This window comes from Erythrolamprus reginae, chromosome 6 (assembly GCF_031021105.1).
Source record: "Erythrolamprus reginae isolate rEryReg1 chromosome 6, rEryReg1.hap1, whole genome shotgun sequence".
Taxonomy (NCBI): Eukaryota; Metazoa; Chordata; class Lepidosauria; order Squamata; family Dipsadidae; genus Erythrolamprus; species Erythrolamprus reginae.
The window spans coordinates 24,851,298-24,866,702 of NC_091955.1; the positions used below are offsets into that span (position 1 = coordinate 24,851,298).

General features: G+C 45.2%; 1 protein-coding gene across 4 annotated transcripts in view; it reads right to left on the bottom strand.

Moving 5' to 3' along the window:
- The window catches only part of PLXNB2 (plexin B2), a 522,361-nt gene extending 511,141 nt beyond the window's left edge, over positions 1-11,220 (bottom strand). Inside the window, exon 1 of one of the 4 annotated variants that reach the window (XM_070755420.1) lies at positions 10,666-11,220. The gene's annotated coding sequence lies outside the window, so the exon portion shown is untranslated. Of the gene's footprint in view, positions 1-10,349; positions 10,564-10,665 lie in introns of those variants that run through there. The other 3 variants (XM_070755418.1, XM_070755419.1, XM_070755417.1) reach the window with 3 other exon arrangements.
- Positions 11,221-15,405: the final 4,185 nt, after the last annotated feature.

A 15,405-nucleotide genomic window follows, 5' to 3' on the forward strand; every position in this document is an offset into this window, starting at 1 on the left:
GGCTGTAAAAACTGTGAAGTGGTATATAAGTCTAAGAGCTATTGCTTTTAAATAATCTGATTTATTAGATTTATTAAAGCCCACTGCAACAATATCGCCAAAAAGGCTTCTAGAGTTGTTAACCTGATTCTACACAGCTTCTGCTCCGGCAATCGCACACTACTCACCAGAGCCTACAAAACTTTTGCCAGACCAATCTTTGAATACAGTTCATCTGTCTGGAACCCATACCACATCTAGGACATCAACACCCTAGAAAATGTCCAAAGATACTTCACCAGAAGAGCCCTTCACTCCTCCACTCAAAACAGAATGCCTAAGAAAGCAGACTATCAATCCTAGGTCTAGAAAGCTTAGAACTACGACGCCTAAAACACGATCTAAGTATTGCCCACAAAATCATATGCTGCAACGTCCTGCCTGTCAATGACTACTTCAGCTTCAACCGCAACAACACAAGAGCACGCAACAAATTCAAACTTAATATTAATCGCTCCAAGCTTGACTGTAAAAAATATGTCTTTAGCAATCGAGTTGTTGAAGCGTGGAACTCTTTACCGGACTCAGTAGTGTCAACCCCTAACCCCCAACATGTTTCCCTTAGACCAGGGGTCAGGAACCTTTTTGGCTAAGAGAGCCGTAAACGCCACATATTTTGAAATATAATTCCGCGAGAGCCGTACAATATGTTTAAAGGGCCATTGACAGATCAATCGCTCCAATGTTCACTTAGTACAGCAAGGAATGCTCCTCACTGCTGTATAAAGCCACAACTGGACTGAAACAATGGTAATTAGCAGTAAAAAAATTAAATAAATAACTTACATTGTGAGCTTGCGATGCATGACATCAGTCCAGCAGTCTGGCTTCTTCTTTTTCCTGCGCATGACTGGAAGCTGGCATTCTTCCCACCTGATGTTGAGAGAATGCCAGCTTTGAGGCATTCGCAGAAGAAAGAAGCTGGAATGTTGGACATGTCACACAACGCATTGTAAGTTATGTCAATTATCTATTTTATTATTTTACAAATCTCTATGCACACTGCACATACCTTATTTAAAGTAAAAAACAAAATGGGAACAAATACAATATTTAATATTTATTCTTCCTCTTTCTCTCTCTCTCCCTTTCTCTCTGTCCTTCTGTCTTTCTAATTCTCTCTCTCTCTTTCTCTGTCCTCTCTTTCTCTCTTTCTTTCTCTCTCTTCTCTCTTTCACTCACTCTTTGTATCTCTCCCTCTTTCTCCCTCTCTCTGTCTCCTGCTTTCTCTCTCTCTCTCCCTTTCTATCTCTCTTCTTCCTTTCTCTCTCCCTCTCTATCTTTCCCTTTCTCCCCCCCTCTCTCTTTCTCTCTCTCTTCTCTTTCTTTCTCTCTGTCCCTCTTTCTTTCTCTCTGTCCCTCTTTCTTTCTCTCTGTCCCTCTTTCTTTCACTCTGTCCCTCTTTCTTTCTCTCTGTCCCTCTCTTTCTTTCTCTCTGTCCCTCTTTCTCTCTGTCCCTCTCTTTCTTTCTCTGTCCCTCTTTCTTTCTCTCTGTCCCTCTCTTTCTTTCTCTGTCCCTCTCTTTCTTTCTCTCTGTCCCTCTTTCTTTCACTCTGTCCCTCTTTCTTTCTTTCTCTCTGTCCCTCTCTTTCTTTCTCTCTGTCCTTCTCTTTCTCTCTGTCCCTCTTTCTTTCTCTCTGTCCCTCTCTTTCTTTCTCTCTGTCCCTCTCTTTCTTTCTCTCTGTCCCTCTCTTTCTTTCTCTCTGTCCCTCTCTTTCTTTCTCTGTCCCTCTTTCTCTCTGTCCCTCTCTTTCTTTCTCTGTCCCTCTTTCTTTCTCTCTGTCCCTCTCTTGCTCCTGAGTGGGCCGGGCCGGAAGACCCCGCGTGGAGCCCTCGCGACGCCTCACCTGGGTTTTTATACCGGAGGAAGGGAGGGAGGGAGGCATTCCCTCATGCACCCCCCCTCGCCTTCCCCTCCCTGGCCCGGAGCTCCTCCCCTTTTAAATTGCTCCAGCTATCAAAAGGGCGATTACCATCGGCTCCCCTGTCACCAGGGCGGCATTTCCTCCACGCCCCTAAACGAAGCGGGGGGTGGGGGGCTGTCAAAAGCACAGACTCCCGGCCGCTTCCGAAGCGAAACTTTTTTTTCTCTTTTGTCTTGCTGGAAATTCCGGCGGCGATTCTCACCTGCTGCAAGTCCCCGGGACGCCTCGGCTGCAGGTTGCAAAGCTCCCCCCCCCTACACTCTGGGAGCGGTGACTCACCAGGAGAAGACCCACGCGGCTCCTCTGGGGGGCCTTGCGGAAGGCGGCGGCGGAAGCCCCCATGGCCGGCGCTGGGTGTGAGGGAGGATGCTTTCTGCGCGGGCGGAGGCCCACCCTCGCCGGAAGAGCTGCCCATCTAGCAGTCCCGCTGCCCCATTGGCCAGCAGGGGATGATGGGCAAGGGATGCCTCGGGGAAGGAGGGCAGGGCGGGAAGGGAAGGAGGGGGCTGGCGGGGGTTTAGGGAAGGGGAGCCGAGGCCAGCCTTGCAGCTCCTCGGCGGGAGGAGTCGAAAGCCACCGGGAGAAGACTGGGCTCAGCAGAAGCGCCGGGCCTGCCCCCCCCCATTATTCAGGCTCTCTTCGGGGTTGGGGAGTTTTTGGCGGGCGCCGGGGCCCGGGCCATAGACAGGTAGGAGCCCTGTCTGCGAGCCAGATACGGCCATCAAAAGAGCCATATCTGGCTCGCGAGCCATAGGTTCCCGACCCCTGCCTTAGACTATCCACGATTGACCTCTCCAGGTTCCTAGGAGGCCAGTAAGGGGCGTACATAAGTGCACTAGCTTGCCTTTCATCCCCTGTCCAATTGTCTCTCCTTATCTCATATATCATATATCTTTTCTTCGTTTCATATATCTTTTCCTCTACTTTTATATCTTTTCTTTACATAATACTTCATTTCTATCCTCTTCAATATGTATTGTGTATTGGACAAAATAAATAAATAAATAAAATAAATTTACATATTATGTATATTATCCCAATCCTGCACTGATCTTTAATAGGTATCTTTAATACAAAGGTTAATAGTTTGTATTTATTACTAGAGCTCTTAATCACCACAATTAGATCAGAAATATTTTTGGATCTCAATTAATGGCAGCAGCAAATCTTCCCTTCCTCCAAATTTTCATTTAACATGGGCATCGGAACACTGCAAGTTTATAATCTTAAAGCCAGAAAGTCCATAATTGACTTGCTGTCCAAAGTACTAGCAACTGCTTCTGATCTGTTGAAACTGTGTGTGAAGAGTAAATAAGTAAATTCATTCGTTTGCCATACAATAATTTTTTTTTACAAATGTGGTTATGTGATAAGTATATAACAGTGTTTCCCAACCTTGGCAACTTGAAGATATTTGGACTTCAACTCCCAGAATTCCCCAGCCAGCATTCGCTGGCTGGGGAATTCTGGGAGTTGAAGTCCCAATATCTTCAAGTTGCCAAGGTTGGGAAACAGTGGTATATAACATACATGTAGTCTGCATCTCTACATGGGACTACCTTTGAAGAACATTTGGAGACTCCAGGTGGTGCAAAATGCAGCCATACAAGCAGTCATGGGCCTTCCAAGATACGCCCATGTCTCTCGAATACTCTGCAAGCTTCATTGGCTGCCAATTGGTCTCCAAAAATAAAGTGTTGATTACGACCTATGAAGCCCTACATGGCATCAGACCAGATTACTTGGCCTTCTCCAGGTCTCATCAGCTGGACAATGTCACCTGGCGGCAGCTAGGAGAAGAGCCTTCTCTGTGGCACCCCCAGCACTCTGGAATCAACTCCCACTGGAGATTTGTACTGCCCCCACCCTTCTCGCCTTCTGCAAAGCTTTAAAGACCCATCTCTGCTGACAGATTAGGGGCCATTAAGTCTAACATCTAGCCCCCAGCCGAAGAATGAACTATATGTTTGTTTAATTGAGTGAGTGTGAGTGACTGATTTTAAAAATTGAGGCTTTTAGAATGTTTTTAGACTTAGATTTCTATATGTTTTGTATGGTATTTCTGTTGTGAGCCACCCTGAGTTTGAGGAAAAAAGAGGCATGGAAATCTAATAAATAAATTTGTACTTGGATATTCTATTTTACTGCCAAATATGAGGCATAAGAATGATAAGAGATTTTTAAAAGAGTTTTACAGCAGAGACCTACCAAGAAGAAAGCCCTGTTAAGTTTAATGGAGACTATTCCTAGGGAAATGTTAGAATGATTGCAGTCCTAAAGGCTAAAAATAGAACCTTGAGGCAAGGGCTAGCAAAGTTTATAATGAAAACAAATCCATTCTCCCACTACAATCAAATAGGCAGAAGTACAAAAAAGAATGCACAAATGAAGATTTTGCACACATGAGCCATGTCATTCTCGATATGAATAAAGTCTGTCTTACGGATAAAAATGAAGGTCCCACTTTAAGTAGGACCCAACAAGTGAAAAGCTCTACAATTCTTGCAAAATGTTCTAAGAGGAGTTAGCCTAACTTGAACAAAATCTACAATATAAATTGTGTGTAAAAACTGTTGCCTGATTGTAGGCTGGATCCTTTCTTTCCCTTTCTGCTTGATCTGCATTAATACGTATTTATTTTATTTCATTTCAGCTCCCTTTAAAATTAAAAGCAAAGTAAGTGAGGCTATGGCTATCCTTTCTCAGTGCCCTGAAACTGATGGAGCCTGGATGAGGGATAACAGGCTTCGTATGACAGAATGTTAAGACAGAATGGCTATGACTTGTCAGCTCCTGAATTCTTGCTTGGGGTATGGGTGGCAGTTGTGACTGGGAGAAGAACCTTTACTTTACTGCATCTTGGGTTGTGTGCCATTTTATATCCCTTTCCAGGATCAAGAAACTCTCCTCTCAGTGAATCATACCCTGGTCATCTCTGGGATGGACTACTATAATGTGCTCTACTTAGGGCTTTCTTTGAAGAGCATCTGGAAGCTGAAATTGGTGCAGAATACAACATTGCGAGTAGTTTTGTATGCCCCTAGGACAGTGATGGCGAACCTATGGCACGGGTGCCACAGAAGGCACGCAGAGCCATATCTGCTAGCACACAAGCAGTTGTCCTAGCTCAGCTCCAACGTGCATGTGTGTGCCAACCAGCTGATTTTTGGCTCATACAGAGGCTCTGGGAGGGCATTTTTTGCTTCCAGAGAGCCTCAGGAGGGGTGGCGGAGGGCATTTTTACCCTCCCCTGGCTCCAGGGAAGCCTTTGGAGCCTGGGGAGGGTGAAATATGACCCTACTGGGCCCACCAGAAGTTGGGAAACAGGCCATTTCGTGTCCCCCAGACGGCCTCTAGGGAGTGGGAAACGCTATTTTCATCCTCCCCAGGTATTGAATTATGGGTGTGGGCACTCACACATGCGTGATAGCATTCGCCCATGCTCTTCCAGCACCCGAGGAAAAAAAGGTTCCCCATCACTGCCCTAGGCTGTTGCATATTACACAAACTATGCAAGCTGCTGCGGGTAGCAGTTTCCCTCTGAATTCAATTCAAAGTATTGGACATTTAAACTCCTTCACGCCATGAGACCAGGATACGAGAGGAATAGTCTTGTCCCAAGTACATTGACATGTCCCAGCTAGACAAGCTGTGTTTCCTATCAGCCAAGCAGTTTTGGCCAGAGGGATATAGAAGGAGAACATTCTCAGTTGTTATTCCAACCTTATGGAATATTCTATCATCCCTGGGCTGGAACCCCCACTCAGTTTTCCAGAAGTGTGTTAAGACATGATTTTTCCAATTAGCATGGGAGTCAAAGTGTAGTGCAATCCTGGGGATGGCAGTTGGGCTGTGAATGGGCTGCGTATGACCCAATGCTTGTTAACCCCCTATGATGGTGAATGGTGTGCCATAGGTGGCACACGGATCCATATCTGCTGGAATGTGAGCCATTGCCCTAGCTAAGCTCCAGCGTGCACCTGCCAGCTGATTTTCTGCTTGTGCAGAGGGTCTGGAATGGCATTTTTGGCCTCTGGAGGGCCTCCGTGGGGTGCAGAAGAGGCTGTTTTTGTCCTCCCCAGGCTCCAGGGAGCTTCTGGAGTCTGGGGAGGGCAAAAACAGACCCACTGGAAGTTGGGAAATGGGGAGTGGAGAGGGCATGTGCGCATGCATGGGGATAGGGCAGTGAGGATGGGGTCATGCACACATGGGCAAGGGGGGCATGGAGGGATTGAATTATGGGTTTGGGCACACACATTTGGCACCCAAGGGAAGAAAGATTTGCCATCACCGCCTTAAGTCTTTTGAATTTTGTATCTTGATCTTTATTTGGAAGTTCCAGTATTTTAATTCTCTTTTAATGTATGCCTTTATTTGTGTATTTCTATGCTTTTATTATGTTGTAAATCCCCAGAGGTGAGATGGAGGGTATAGATATTAGGTGAGATGGAGGGTATAGATATTTAATGAATAATTGATAAATAAAATGAATTGAATTCAAATGAATTGAAAAATCAATATGTTAAGGATCACCTTCTGAATATCCCCTCTCAATGTATCCTGAAAGGAAACTCAGTAGACCAAAATAATTTTCAGTTATTATGATATCTATTTGAAGAGACAGGTAGATATGTGTTATTTTACATATGTTCTTTGTTTGTTTTATATTATTGTTGAAATTTCTATGTTCTTTAAGATACATTTTTTTTAAAAACCGTAATAAATAAATATATCCTTTCTGTAGAAATGAGGAGTATTTGGGCAAGAAAACAGTAATAATTGTCTGAAGCCTCTATTACTTTAAATGCAACTTAATTAAAATCCAGTGGATTGGGCCCCAAATTAATTAGCAAGAGACCTACCACTTTAATATTTAGGCAGCAGTCCCAAATGAGGTCTGAGCAGCAGCTGTAGGAAGGGAAGCAAAGCTGAAGAGATGTAGCAAGAGAATCAAACACAACCAGTATTTGTTGTGGTGTCTTGAAATTATGGAAGTGATTAAGGAAACTCACTTTTTAATTTGAAATAATTTATGTGTATCAGCGAAACATCACAGACAACTTCAATATTTTTTATACCTTGCAAAGAATTATTATATCCATATTCTTAATCTATTGCCTTGTACATATATGACATTGAAGCAAGATTTCTGTAATTATATATTTCTGAATGTTTTATTTTATTGACATATTAACAAAACAAGGTTTGCAAACCGCAATAACAACATGTTAACCCAGAAACAAGAAAAATACCCGTGTGAACTCAGCTTCTATCTAATCTATCTCTTTTGTATGATTTTGCCAGAAAATAATTATTTAACAGATAGAGGGAACAGCAGGCAAGATCCTAAAGCAAACCATGTACTTTACTTATTATTAAGTTTACATGCTAGACAACGAAATAATAATAAAAAAGTAACTGATGTTCAAATGGTAACATTTATCAACTAGAAACGTGTCCTATAGTTTATACATATCTGCCCTAGAGTTCTTCAATGAGAAGCAGTGCAAAGAACTTTCCAGAATACAGTGTTCCCTCGATTTTCGCGGGTTCGAACTTTGCGAATAGCGTATACCACGGTTTTTCAAAAAATATTATTTAAAAAATACTTCTTGGTTTTTTCCCTATACCATGTTTTTTTCCACCCGATGATGTCATATGTCATCGCCAAACTAATAATTTTTGCAAATAAATAACAAAAAATAATTATTGTTAATAAATAATTATGTTTATAAATATCAGAATCACTAAGTGTCTTATTCAATGGTGAGTACCAGTAATAATGGTGAGTAAGTAGTTGTTAAGGGAATGGGAAATGGTAATTTAAGGGTTTAAAGTGTTAAGAGATGGCTTGTGATACTGTCCATAGCCAAAAATGTTGTATTTACTTCTGCATCTCTACTTCGCGGAAATTCGACTTTCGCGGGCGGTCTCGGAACACATCCCCCGCGGAAATTGAGGGAACACTGTAGTGTTAAATAATGCTCAACCATAGGGTCAATTCAAAGTATTCTAAATTGGGGTGGGGGACACAGAATGGCAACAAATGCGTTAACGTCAAACACAGAGTAGGTCCTGATGAAAATATTCCATTTGAAGCTGGAGATGGATCAACATGTTTCAACCAAGGCATTTACACAAATATTTTGAAATACAGTGATAAGAACTGTACAGTATTGCAATATATTGGGTTACTGAAGTACTGTATTTCCCACACACTCTCAGGTACTGGGCTACTTCTTCAATGGACAAAATGTTAAATTAAAATAAACACACACACACACACACAATATTGGATGCTGCAAAGCAAGCAGGATACGAAAATGGACATAGAGCCCTATGTCTGTCATATTTACAAAAAGGCTCTGGACAAGTTCAAGATGACTAAATAACCAGTTATTGTTTCAGCATTCACACACCCCTAGGTTTTACCCTTATCACAAAAGCTTGTACCTCAAAGGAGAACCTCTATTATCTCTTTATTCCCAGTTTCCCAGTCACTTGTCTCCTCTTTCCCTCTTCAAAACCAGAGGTTTTCCTCCTTTTTTTTATGGTGGAGTTGTTGTGCGTGCTATTTTCAATTATGCACTAAACTGTATTTTTAACCTTGCTATGTCATGATCTAGAAGCCCAGCATGTGAGAAGCAATTAGATTCTGATCACTTTTTGGCAACCACCATCTGGAAGGATGCTACTGTGTAAAATTCTGTGTTGGGAATAAATCCACAATTCACCAGGAAGAGGAAGTTTCTTTAAAAATTAAAAGACTAGTCCATCCTACACATGCCTGTCATAGCTTCTTGGGAGTTCCACATGTGAAGTTCAACAGGGTATTCTTCTGAGTAAGCCTCTCCAAAATGCAACTACCTATACATCATGACAAAATTGCTGTTCTAGAGGCACCTCGTTGCAATATCTGTATAGCTGAAGAAAGTGGAGTAAAAGAAACAGCAATATTTGTCCACAAAATGCCCTTATATGCTGGATTGTGGGAAGAGATACTATAGGAGTGGTTCCCAACCATTTTTTGGCCATGCATCTCTAAAGTCCTGATGTCCCCCACTGTGACATATCATTCTTACTATTCAAAAAGTGAACTCCCACTCACCCAGAGAAAGCCTAGAAATGCCATTAACTTGGCTTAAACACTTGCCCCCATTAAAAATCAAATTGCCCCCCTGTGGGGCGTGGGCCCCATACTGGGAACCACTGCTATAGAAACTTGGATCTAGCAAGATAAATCAGGTGAGCTTTAAGTTAGGAGAGAGTTCATTCCTTTCTTTTTTTTTTGGCAAAGCAACTAAGGAAAAAAAATCTAAATTTCTAGGCCACCTAGGCAGCTGAATTTCAGACAGAATGAGTGGAACATAAAAGAAACTGCCAATTTTTAAAGTCCACCACCGGGTTATTAACGTGGGATCTTTGGTGCGGGCATAAAATATTCAAGTAAGCACAGGGATTGATTTTGTAGTATGTGTACCCTTAGCCAGGGGAGGGTTATCTACCCTTTGGTGGCTAATTAACTGACAAGCCAATGCAAATACCTTGCCATGCAAACTGCAGGTGTCACAATCTCATGCCTGGAAGACTCACTTGGAAAACTGCAGAGGCAAAAAATAAAACAAACCCCGAAACAAAAAAACCTACCCAGTTCCAAAGCAAATAAAGCGAAGTGAGAGTTGAGTCACCAAACCGTGTCCGGAGCTTAGCTCCCTTCAGCAAAGACAAGAGAACCGGTGGTTTTAAACCTTCGCCTTTTCCCACCACCTTCCCAACGCAACCCCCCCCCCCCCCCCAAATAGCCTTCAAGAGCGCGTCAAAACACAGATCTCAAGTCCAAGTGGGCTGAACGCCGCTCCAAGCGAACGACTCCCACCGGCAGGAATGAATGGGGCAGCCCGAGCGAAAAGGGTTTGGTGTCATTTCTATATAACTCGGGCGGATCGCAAAGGCCTGATTGGTTTTTTTTAAAGCTTGGCATTCTGAAAGTTAGACCCAAACCGGAACCGAACAAACCCCCCACAAAACTTCTCGCCATTCCCTAATCCCTTTCTCTCTCTCTCTCCCCTAAGGACTGAATGGTGACAAGCGCGATTGGGAAGGGGAGGTGAGGGAATCGCCGTCCACACCGCAGACCTCGAGAAAGTTTCACACCCGTAACTCTAAACCCGAGGCTCCAAACGAGCTGAGGAAACCGCGCAGCCCCGCCAGCCAACACATACTTCGGCGGCGAAAGCGAAGCCAGGACTTTGCACTTTAATGGAAACCATCTGCTGTTCAAACAAGGGAAGGACGGGCCGCTTATAATCCTTTCAAGAAAAGCCGGGGGAGAAGGGGTGGGTGGGTTAGTGGGTAAGGAGTGGCGACCGCTCGGCTGAAACACACCGGGAGAGAAGAACCGGGTCCTCTTCGCCCGCCTGCCTTCCCAGCGGTCCCGAAGCTTCCGAACTTCCTTCCTTCCACGGCGGACGGACGAGCGCGGCGGGGCCGCCGATATGGAGAGGCGTCCTTCGGAATGGAAAAGCGAGCCAGAGCCGCCGCGCGAGGGAGGCTGGCTTGGTTGTTTGTTTGCTCGGCCGCTCAGCAAATCAGCAATCCCGAGAGGGGTTGTCGAGCCTTTCAACAGGTGGAGCCACCCTTTGTGAGGGGGGGAAGGAAAAAAAGGAGGGGATCCAAGGAAGGAGGGAGGAGGAAAACTTACCCAAGTTGGAAGGCTTTGAGGAGGAGCCGAGCCGGGCGCGCCTTTGTGTGCGCGGCGCTCTCTCGCTTTCTCTCTCTCTCTCTCCGGCTCGCAGACGCCTGGAGCCGCGCTCTCCCGACCGGCTGCGCCTCAACCCAGCAGCTCCCGGAGGCAGCTCCAAAGCCCGGCAGGAGTCGTCGTCGCCGCCACCACCGCCGCGCTCAACATGCTGAGAGGAGACGGCGGCAGCAGCAACAAACAGCCCCGCCGGTTGCCGTCGCTCGGAGCCAGACAGCCGCCTCCACAAGTCGGAGCGAAAGCGGCGGCTTCCACGAAAAGGCGGCGCGCGGGGGGGGGGGGAGAGTGTGTGTGGAGAGGAGGAGGGAAAATAATGAGGAAAAGCGGGCGGGCGGGAACGAGGCGAGCCGCCAGGGCCAGCGAGGGGGCTCGTCACATGATACGCCGGAGCGCCCGCCTCTGCTCGCGCCTTTCTGCCGGCCCCGCCGCGGGAAAGGCGGCAAACAGCCCCGAGTAGACACACCTGAGGAGGCTGCTGCCCATATCCGTCGCCCGCACAAAGCCAGACAGGAAATGGAGGGACCAGGCCCGGGGACGGGAGGGGGGTGGGTGAAGAAATAACAAAGCCGAGCAAGCCGCTTGAGGAAAAGAGGGAAAGCTCTCCGCCCGCCCTCTAGTGCCCGACGCCTCAGCGAGGAAAGCCGGCTCTCCAGGAGCCGCGGCTGGGAAGCTCCCGGATAGAACAAGGCACGGAGCGCGCCGCCAAGAGGGAGGGTGAAGGGGACGCTTGGCTTCTTCCTCTGCCGCCTCGTTGGGCTTCTTTCGCCCGCCGCTGACGCCAGGACGCGCCGCTGGGCGAGGCGAAGGGGGCCGTGCCGGGGTCGGCAAAAGGAGGTTGGGCCCGGTTTTTGGCTTCGGAACCTTGAATGGAGACCTGTGGGGCTTCGGAGTTTTTCGCGTCTGACCTGACGGCTGGATTCAAGAGCTCGCCCCCCGCCCCGCCACCCTCTCTAAGCGGCTGGTTGAAGAAAGGCCATTAGAAACGCGTGCCTTTCTTCCCCCTAAGCCGCATTGGTGGCTGAGGGGAAAAAATTGGGAGTCCCCCTCCCCCCCATTTCATGCAAAATGTTGTAGTTTGAAGTGTGACTTGCTTTCTTCTTTATACTTCCGGTCAGAGCGCTGTGAATTTCAATATTCCTATCAATAAAAATTCGTAATGGAATACTGTACATAGAAAATTGAGGGCGGTATGTTGTGAAGTTACAAGTTGTCTACCATCGTCACCTATATATAGACACTTTCCTGGCTCGTTAATGACTGGATGTGAAGATTTGTATCTGGAAAAAAAATCCCAGAGATCTACCTTTTTTTTTAAATTAATAAAGACTCCATCAGTTCGATATCATTTCTTGAGAACCCAACCAGCGACCCCTGAAGGAATCCAGTTATCATTTGTTTCCTTTGTTGGTTGGTTGGTTATTTCCCAGATCTAGGATTTCATTTCTTTGTGGTCCCCTGTTTACCTGCCACACTGATCCAACCCAGTTTATGTTTTCCAAGGTCAGCCAAGGTTGGCTAGTGGTGCCATCTACTGTGGCATTTGCATACCTGCCTAAAATTTTAAATTGGAATACAATAGATTAGCAAAGAGTTAGAAAGTTTGTTGTTTTGAGTGTTACATAAATATTCACACACTTTTTAGGAAGGATGAAACATAAAAGTTGCCAGCATTTCCTGCTAATGATAAAAACACTGGTCAGCTTTGGGGTGTTTTGTTCCTATGCCCTAAATGCCATGACTCTTGCTCTTCTATACTAGGATAAGATTTTAGCTATTGTCTGTCTCTAAGCTTAGATGTCTGCAAGCAACTAAATGACACAGCACAAAACCTGTCTTGCATCTCAAGGTCATGACATTACATTGCATATTTCAACACTTACCTCACCTTATACTGCCTATGTATACAAAAGCTACATGCAGTATATTGACACACTTAGGAGTTGGCTGTGAGGAGAATTGTAAAAAGTGAATTGAATGCACTGGGAATGGGTTATTTAAGAAAGGCATCTATTAGAAGAAGAGGCAAGGTGAAGAAGGGATGATGAATAAATGTGGATTGAATACAAAAGTCTGAGCTGTACCAAAGATGGAGAAGTTGAGATGATTTGGTCATATAGAAAGAACAAATGAGTTTTAAATAAGGGGTCCTTGGTGCTTGCTTTCTTGTAGATATTTCATTACCCTAACTGTGCTAGTAAAGAGTGTTATTTGCTGTTTATATTTTGTTGTCTTGCTATCTGGGTGGGTGAGGTTAGTCTTAAGAGATTCTTTGGTTGGGCTGTTTACTGGTGGCTCTTTGGCAGTTTCTTGATGGGGTATTGCTTACTTGAGTGTTGGTCTGAAGTTAAGCTTGGAGAGTTAGACTCCAAATACATGAAAAGTTAGAGTTAGTGGAGAGAAGACTGAGAAAGTTGTGGTTGAATGGATCCTAAAGAAAGATGAGACATTTAAAGAATAAATTTGAATAATATATAGCATTATATAGTACAGTGATATATGTATATAGTAATATATGTATACTGCTAAAAAAAACGGAACATTTAAATAACATATCCTATTCATTGAATATTTCATTAGCACAACTATTCCATTTGCACAACATCATGCGAAATTGACTGTCGATCAGTGTTGCTTCCTAAGTGGACAGTTTGATTTCACAGAAGTTTGATTTACTTGAAGTTATATTCTGTTTTCTAGGTGTTTATTTTTTTGAGCAGTGTATATTATCTATATAATTTCTGTGTCATTATATAGATTCCCTTATCAACTTGAAACACTATGTGTTTACTCTGAACTAAGTGCAGTGACAAGAATGTCATCCCAAAACAGCTAAAATCTAGTTGCATTCTCTTGGAAGTATATCCCATTGAAACAAGTAGCCCCCCTTTCCAAGTATGTTTAGTTTGTTCCTATAATTGTACTTACTGTTATAGCCTTAGTTATTTAATGAACACTTTGTGAGCACAATACTTATTTTATTACATATGCCTGTAGGTTGCTAGGCTGTAAGAATACTACTTAGATGGCAAACAAAGCATTCAAAATATATGCCACATGTTATCTCTGTCATGTTTACAGCAGCCTTCAATACTACAATGGGAAAATGTTTGGCAACTGGTTAGTGCACTTTTAAGACCGGTTTAGCAGCAGCTAAAGACTGCAGCAGTTGTAACAAAGATCCCAGGTGGTGGAGATACACGGTTTGTTTTGGAGAAAAAGATAATTCAGTCTGAATGCAGTAATGTTTTACCTGGTTTCTATCCCAAAACAAGGGAAACCACGCCTCTGTTTCTGGATGGCTTCCTCCCAAGAATCCAAAGCCCTATTACTGGAGCAGCAAAACAATGTCAAAGCAAGTTAGTTTCATTAGTGTTGGAGATGAAGCACATCATGAATTAGATTGTGCCTAATAGCTTGCTTAAGGCTACTTACTGACAGTGTTCACATGGCATAGGAGCCGTGGTTGATTATTTCGTGGTTTGATTCAACAATGCATAAGCACACTATTGTGCCTACCGTCCCTGTCCTTCTGTCCCATTATCCTTTTTGTCACTTCTTTATACTTTGTTATGTTAACACAAACTATAACTCTATACTTGTTTGACAAATACAATAAATAAATAAATAAAATCGGCTAGGTGGCAGATCATGAATTGGCTTCCAACAACAGCAGGCTGATCCCCACATCATGCACATCGTGGCTTAATCCATTCTGTGACATGAGTTCACCATTCTCAGGAGGGGGAAAAAATAAAAGAGATACGGAATTTTAGCTAGACAATGGCGAGGGTTTTAGCTTCATTAGTGGGCCTTGCCCAGCGCTGTCTCTCGCCGCCACCCACTCGAGCGCCATCTCTTTCAGGTTGGTCCATCTCGGCATGGATGGCTTGCCAAGGGCAACTCTCAGCCTGCTGGGAGTAATCGTTTGTCCCCGGCTTATTTCGCCATTCCCTTTCGCAAGAGCGGCGGCGCCGCCTGGGCTTTCTCGCTCGGTCCCAGCCAGGCCACAGGAAGCATCGCAAGCAAGCAGTTTCCCACGACCCGCCTGGTCAGTTGTGCCCGGGAGCCATTTCCTAGAGACAGCCTTTTCACTGGCCCTGGCCTTAGGGATGATTCTCCTTCCTGGCCCTTATGGGCGGGCGGGGCGGCGGCGGGGGGAAGAGAGAGAACAAGGGAAAGTGCTTCAAGACGAATAAAGGAAACAGCACTTTCCCTGCCCTTGGCCTCCCCCCGGCGCCCTCGCCGCCCATTTCCTTTTCTTTTCCCTCCGCCCTCTTCCCAAGGCGCGATCTTCAGCAAATCGCAGCGGGAGCGCAGGATCTCTCTTTCCCCCCTTCCTGTTCTGAGCATCTGTCGAGGCGGCAGGGAGCGTCGAACCCATTCGCTGCTATCGCTGTAACCCGCCCCCCCTCCGGGCTCTGTCACCTTCAAGCCTCGGTCATCTTTCTCGGCTGTCACCGTCATCTGTTTCCCCTGCCGCTTGATTTAAAAGAGGCGAGGGGGAAAAACGTGAAACCTTCAGAACCGAACACTTAGCTATCGGGTGGCGGGCTGTGTGACTCAGTAGGCTAGGTGAAATGTTTTATTGCATTGAATTAAAGAGAAATTAGCTGCTCAGAGGGAAGGAAAGAGGGAGGGAGGGAGGGAGGGAGGGAGGGAGGGAGGGAAGGAAGGAAGGAAGGA